General features: G+C 49.3%; 1 pseudogene; it reads right to left on the bottom strand.

Moving 5' to 3' along the window:
* Nucleotides 1-1,032: 1,032 nt before the first annotated feature.
* On the bottom strand, nucleotides 1,033-1,453 carry LOC112908511 (heat shock factor-binding protein 1 pseudogene; annotated as a pseudogene).
* Between the last annotated feature and the right edge of the window lie 4,687 nt (nucleotides 1,454-6,140).

The raw sequence follows: 6,140 nt of genomic DNA, 5'->3' as shown, positions 1-6,140 counted from the left end.
TGATCCACCAAAGTTTGGGTGTTTACTATTTAACAGCATAGCTGGGACGCCTGGGTGGCTCAGCGGTTTAACGCCGCCTTCAGCTTAGGGCGTGATCCTGGAGTCCTGGGATCGGGTCCCATCCGGCTCCCTGCGTGGAGCCTGCTTCTCCCTCTGCCTGTGTCTCTGCCTCTCTCTCAATCTCTCTCTCTCTCTCTCTCTCTCTGTGTGTGTCTCTCATGAATAAATAAATAAAATCATTAAAAGAAATAAAATTGTGGGGACCCCTGGGTGGCTCAGCGGTTTGGCGCTTGCCTTTGGCCCAGAGCACGATCCTGGAGTCCCGGGATCGAGTCTCACATCGGGCTCCTTGCATGGAGCCTGCTTCTCCCTCTGCCTGTGTCTCTGCCTCTCTCTCTCTCTCTCTCATTCTGTGTGTCTATCATAAATCAATTAATCAATCAATCAATCTTTTTAAAAAATTGCTTGTTAAAAAAAAAATAACAGCATAACTGACCAAGGTCTAAAGATGTGAAATTACCATGTTCGAGAAATTGGGAGGAATCACCCTATAAACTCAATAGACAGTATGTGATAAGAAGAGTGTACACTTTATCATAGAAAACCTGTCTGTACATAGTAGTTGCTTCAAAAAGCCATTCGACAGTGAGAGACTCCTAACTCCGGGAAACAAAGGGTTGTGGAAGGGGAGGTGGGTGGGGGGATGCAGTGACTGAGTGACAGGCACTGAGGAGGGGACTTGATGGGATGAGCACTGGATGTTATGCTATATGTTGTCAAATTGAATATAAATTTAAAAAGTAAGGAAAAAAGCCATTCGATCTTCTGTTGCTTATAAAAATGCTGTTCCAAAATAAAATAAAATAAAATAAAATAAAATAAAATAAAAATAAGAATAAAAATGCTGTTCCAGGGGCAGTCTGGGCGGCTCAGCAGTTTAGTGCAGCCTTCGGCCCAGGGCCTGATTCTTGAGATCTGGGATCGAGTCTCACAACGGGCTCCCTGTATGGAGCCTGCTTCTCCCTTTGCCTGTGTCTCTGCCTCTCTCTCTCTGTCTCTCATGAATAAATAAATAAAATCTTAAAAAAAAATGCTGTTCCAAATTTCAGTGTAAAATAGCAAGCTTCTACTCTTTGGTGTGGCTGATATCTTGTCTTCATCTGCCGGTTCTTCTGCCCCAGCCTGTGTCATGAGGTCTGCAATGTTTTTCTCCAGGTCGTCAGTGGAACACCTCATGCCATCAGTTCTTTCCCACGATCTAGTCAGACATAGTCCGACATTTATCTTGCATCTGTTGCAGGAGTGTCTACACCACCAGGGTGAGATCCTTCGGGTGCTGGGGTCAGTCTCCACCATCTGTCCCATTCCTAGCTTGGCAGTGAAGTCTCAACCATCACCGAGGTTCTAAAAACATTATTGTTTTAAATAGTGGCTTAACTTTATAATTTATTTTAGGTCATAATTTATTTCGGATCATTCTCCCTGTTGTTGCATGTAGGGTGATCTTTTTGTGTGTGCTTGTGTTTTTTTTTTTTTTTTTAAGATTTTATTTATTTATTTGACAAAGAGAGCACAAGCAGGGGGAGCGGCAGAGGGAGAGGCAGGTTCCCGGCTGAGCCTGGAGCCTGATGCAGGGCTTGATCCCAGGACCCGGGGATCATGACCTAAGCCGAAGCCAGACGCCCAACCCACTGAGCCACCCAGGCGCCGCATTGTTTTCTTTTTTCAAACACTATTTTAAATGTTGTGGGAACAGCTTCATCCAAGCCCCCTGGGACTCAGGAAGAGGAAACGAGGGTGAGGTGGGCTGGGAGGTGTTGCCCACTAACATTCTAGCCTTGCTCTGCCTCCTGAATTCCAGATGGTTCTCCCGATGATGCCTCTCAGCCAAGCCCACTGTCATCACTGAAGTTGGGAGGTGCCTACAGGGGAAAGTCAGGAGACCCGGTTGCGGTGAAACTCTGGCCACTCTGACATTTGACCTCGACAGGAAAAGCCTAGGACTCCCTTTGCCTCATCCAACCCCCACCACCCCCACGTGTGAAGATCAAGGCACAGAATCCTGTATCTGCAGATGGCCCCACTGGCGTCCTTTCCCCTGGTCCACCGCCACCAATCGGCAGTCAGACCAAGGTCCTGGCTTTTGCATCCTGGAATGTTGCAGGGGCGGTTTCCTGGTGTGATTCACAAACTACAGGAATGTTTCAGTCTGACCCAGACACTGGCTTGGGGGAGGGGGACACGCCAGGAAGCGTCCTCAGCCACTTCCCCATCCCCAGGGGATCTCTACCTTTCTGAGCTCCTCCTGGTGTCTCTCATCCTGGAGGGTCATCGGGTCCCCCCCTTGAGAGGGCACTCACGCCATCCTCTTGCTGCTTCTCCTGCGATGCTGTGTCTCCTGCTGGGAGTGACGACACAGGGAGCATGCGTGGGTTTCTCTGCCTCTCCCCAGCAGGGGAGGCTGGACACCGAATACACCCTCTGGCAGTGACAGGGAGCCACCAAATGGTGTTTGGAGGAAGGATTCCAAAGTGGTCCCACACGCACACCTCTGGCCTGACTTGGCTCCCTGCTGTCACAGAGGAGTGACGAAGGAGCCAGGGCCAACTCCCACAGGCCAGGGCAAGTAGATTTTCAAAACCCAAGCCTGTCTTTCTGGTAAAGGCTCAAGTGTCCTCTGCAATAGTTCCATCCAAAGGCCATGCTAACTGCCGAAGTTAATCCCCTGAGAAGATCCTGTCTGTACCTTCCGATGGTTTAGAATCTAAAGAGAATGACAGCTGTTTCGAGCTGGGAGCAGAGTGGCCCCAAGAGCTGGGAGCAGGCTCTGGGCCCGAGTCAGGAAACCTGAGCTCAGGCCTGGCTCGGCCACCATGTGCCCCGTGACACTGGGCCTCCTGGTGACTTCACCCCTCTGAGCCTGTGCCCTGATATGCCCAGCAAGGGGCGGCCCTGCCCAGCCACTCGGGCAACAGTCAGAAAAGTGACACAATTAATATAAAAGTACTTTGAAAAGCATAAAGTGTTGTAATGACATGAGGGTTCTTAGAAAAGCACTGAGAGATGAAAGGGGTAGGCCGCTGACCCTTCTCAAGGTATTTTATACGGTAGTTGGAACAATTCTTTATTTGTTCAGTACTTGAGAATTCACAAAGGGTTTCTAGGTTCTTTATCTCACCTGAGCCACACAATAACCAGCAAAGCAGGGCAGGGATCATTCTCTCTGAACACTGAGCAGGTGGAGAAAAGAAGGCTTAGAGACTGTGATTTTCCCATGGTCCTACAGTCACAGAGCCAGGACTAAAACCCCCTTTTTGTAGGTCTCTATGCTCCTTAGGATGGGCCCATTTTGGTGCTCCCTGTTTCAGTTGCTGCAACCCCATGGGGCAATTTCCCACAAGACTTGTGAACACATCCTAGCAGGCCCCAGAACCCCCATATGGCTGAAAGGGGTGGGGAGGTAGGGGAGAGAGTAAAGAAGGCTGTGGTTATCTTATGAGCAATGGGAAGTTACTAAAAGCGGGGAAATACTGTGATCAGAGCCGTGTTCTGTTAAAAAATGCTTTCCTTCTCCACCTCTTCCTTTCTTATGGGCTCCTTCTTTTCCCTTCTCCCCTCTTGTTTCTCCCTCTCCTCTTTATTCTTCATTTACTTTGTATAATTCCCCAGTAAGAGAAGGCAAGGAAAATTCTGGGACCTTCCATCACCAAAACCTTTAGGTATTTAACCGTCTGGAGCCCTAATTGTCTGGCTCCTTGCATTTATAGGATGCCAGGGTCCTGCCCAGAGACTCCCCTTTCCAGGGGGTGCTTCATGCTCCAGGAGCAAGGCCAGGATTCAGTGAAGGAATTCGAGGTAGCAGGCATGTCCGACAGGCTGGAACCAGGTCCCTGGGTTCTTCCCTGGCCTTCTGGAAAGAGCCTTGTCTCAAGAACTGCCTGAAGTGGCCCAGAACCTGAGATCCTGGCAGTGTGCTCTTTTCTATGGGGTGCCTGCCATTCAGAGTTCTGCACTCCCCAGGCCACTAGCAAATGGCCAGGTGGTTGATGTGTATGTGTACATCTGGGGTGCCCCCTCCAGGATGTCTGACCCCTCTTCCTCCCCAGCTGCCTTAAGTTACAGGCCTAACTTCCTCTCCATTTGTCTGTGTTCCACGTAGATCACATGCCCCGCAGCTGGGTTCCCAGAGCCTTTGGGGAAGATCTAAGCAGAAAAAAGCAAGCACATATGCCAGAGCATGTGTGCATGTACGTGCATGATGTGTGTGTAATGTCTTGGAAGAAAAAGGCTCACACTGTCTCTGCAGAGAATCTCTGCCTCATTCATCTTGTTCAACATCATATCCCTATCACTAGGCAAGTAGTTGGCACATAACAAATATTCTCTGAATAAATGAATGAATGAATGAATGAATGGTGAATGAACTGGAGAGTATTTAGAGCCTGGCTATCACAACCAGAAAGTCGTTGGAGACCTTGCTAGCACGGTTCTAAGCAGCCCCAGCAAAGCGGCTTTTAAGGAGTCCGGGAAGGAGGAAGGGAGGCTGCAGGGCAGGGGAGAGGAGGGGCGGCATGCAGACCTGAAAGCAAGAATCCTATAGAGAATGTCGTAGGCCACAGATGCTCTCACGCCCTCACCCACATCAGCACGGCTGGGACGGGGCTTCACCTGCCTCTCCTTCCCAGACTAATACCAGTCTCTCTTTTCTCCTGCTTTCTTTGTTTTTTTTTTTTTTATTTTTATTTATTTATTTTTTTTATTTATGATAGTCACAGAGAGAGAGAGAGAGAGAGGCAGAGACATAGGCAGAGGGAGAAGCAGGCTCCATGCACCGGGAGCCCGATGTGGGATTCGATCCCGGGTCTCCAGGATCGTGCCCTGGGCCAAAGGCAGGCGCCAAACCTCTGCGCCACCCAGGGATCCTCTCCTGCTTTCTTTGAATGCAGACCTTAGAACTTGCCCAAATCAGGAACTGTTTGTCATCCAGTTGGTCACCTCTTGACACTTTTAACAGTCCTTTCAGCTGGTGCTCCTGCTCAGCTGCTTTGATCCTAACCTTGCCTCCCTGGGTGGTTCCCAGGGCGCTCCAGCTTCTCCCAGGCGTGCCCCCCCTTCCAGAAAACAGAAGAAAGTGGTCTGCAGAGAAGAGCAGAGGGAAGATCACATGTGTCCCAGAGAGACAGAGGGAGGAGCCTGGTTTTTTGACTTTCCAGTTCCCTGGCTGAGCTGGCCCAGGGAGTCTTCTGTTCCTTCCAAGGATACCACAGACAGCCTGAGCATTCCCACCTGAGCGATTCCAAATGCAACCACTCTCCCAGCCCCCCTTGACATCCCCAGCCAAGTCTTTCACTCACAGCTGCACTGTCTCCGCCATCATTACCAGTATCTGGAGTTTATTCTTCTCATGATCTCATTCACCCAGCAAGCACCCCTCATCTTCCCATACCCCTCCATCCCTATTCCTGGCTTCTACTCCATACCTTCCTGACCCCAAGCCTCCATCTCAGAGCCAGCTGCCTTCCTGCATCTCTGATGCCAAGGTCTCTCCCACTCCATTCTATAGACCAGTCCCATCACATTATTTATTTTCTTTTTCATTAAAAAAATTATTTAAGGGAGCCTGGGGTGGCTCAGTTGGTTAAGTGTCTGACTTCAGCTCAGTTCATGATCCTGGGGTCCTGGGATGGGCTCTGCATTAGGCTCCCTGCTCAGTGGGGAGCCTGCTTCTCCCTCTCCTTCTACCCTCCCCTGACTTGTGGAAGCATTCCTGCTCTCTCTCTCTCTCTCTCAATCTCTCTTTCTCTCAAATAAATGGGTAAATAAATCTTTAAAAAATTTATTCAGGGGGCGCCTGGGTAGATCAGTCAGTTAAGTGTCTGCCTTCTGCTCCAGGTTGTGATCCCAGGATCCTGGGATTGAGCTAAACACACTAAGGAGTCTGCTTCTTTCTTTTTCTCTGCCTCCCTACATCATGCTCTCTCACTCTTTCTCTCTCAAATAAATAAATAAAAACTTTTTTTTTTAAGAGCACATATCTTTTTTTAAAATTTTTATTTATTTATGATAGTCACAGAGAGAGAGAGAGAGGCAGAGACACAGGCAGAGGGAGAAGCAGGCTCCATGCACCCGGAGCCCGATGT

The sequence above is a fragment of the Vulpes vulpes genome, chromosome 8 (genome assembly GCF_048418805.1).
Source record: "Vulpes vulpes isolate BD-2025 chromosome 8, VulVul3, whole genome shotgun sequence".
Classification (NCBI taxonomy): Eukaryota; Metazoa; Chordata; class Mammalia; order Carnivora; family Canidae; genus Vulpes; species Vulpes vulpes.
The sequence above is the reverse complement of the archived record's forward strand: the minus strand, read 5'-3'. Positions and strand labels throughout refer to the sequence as shown.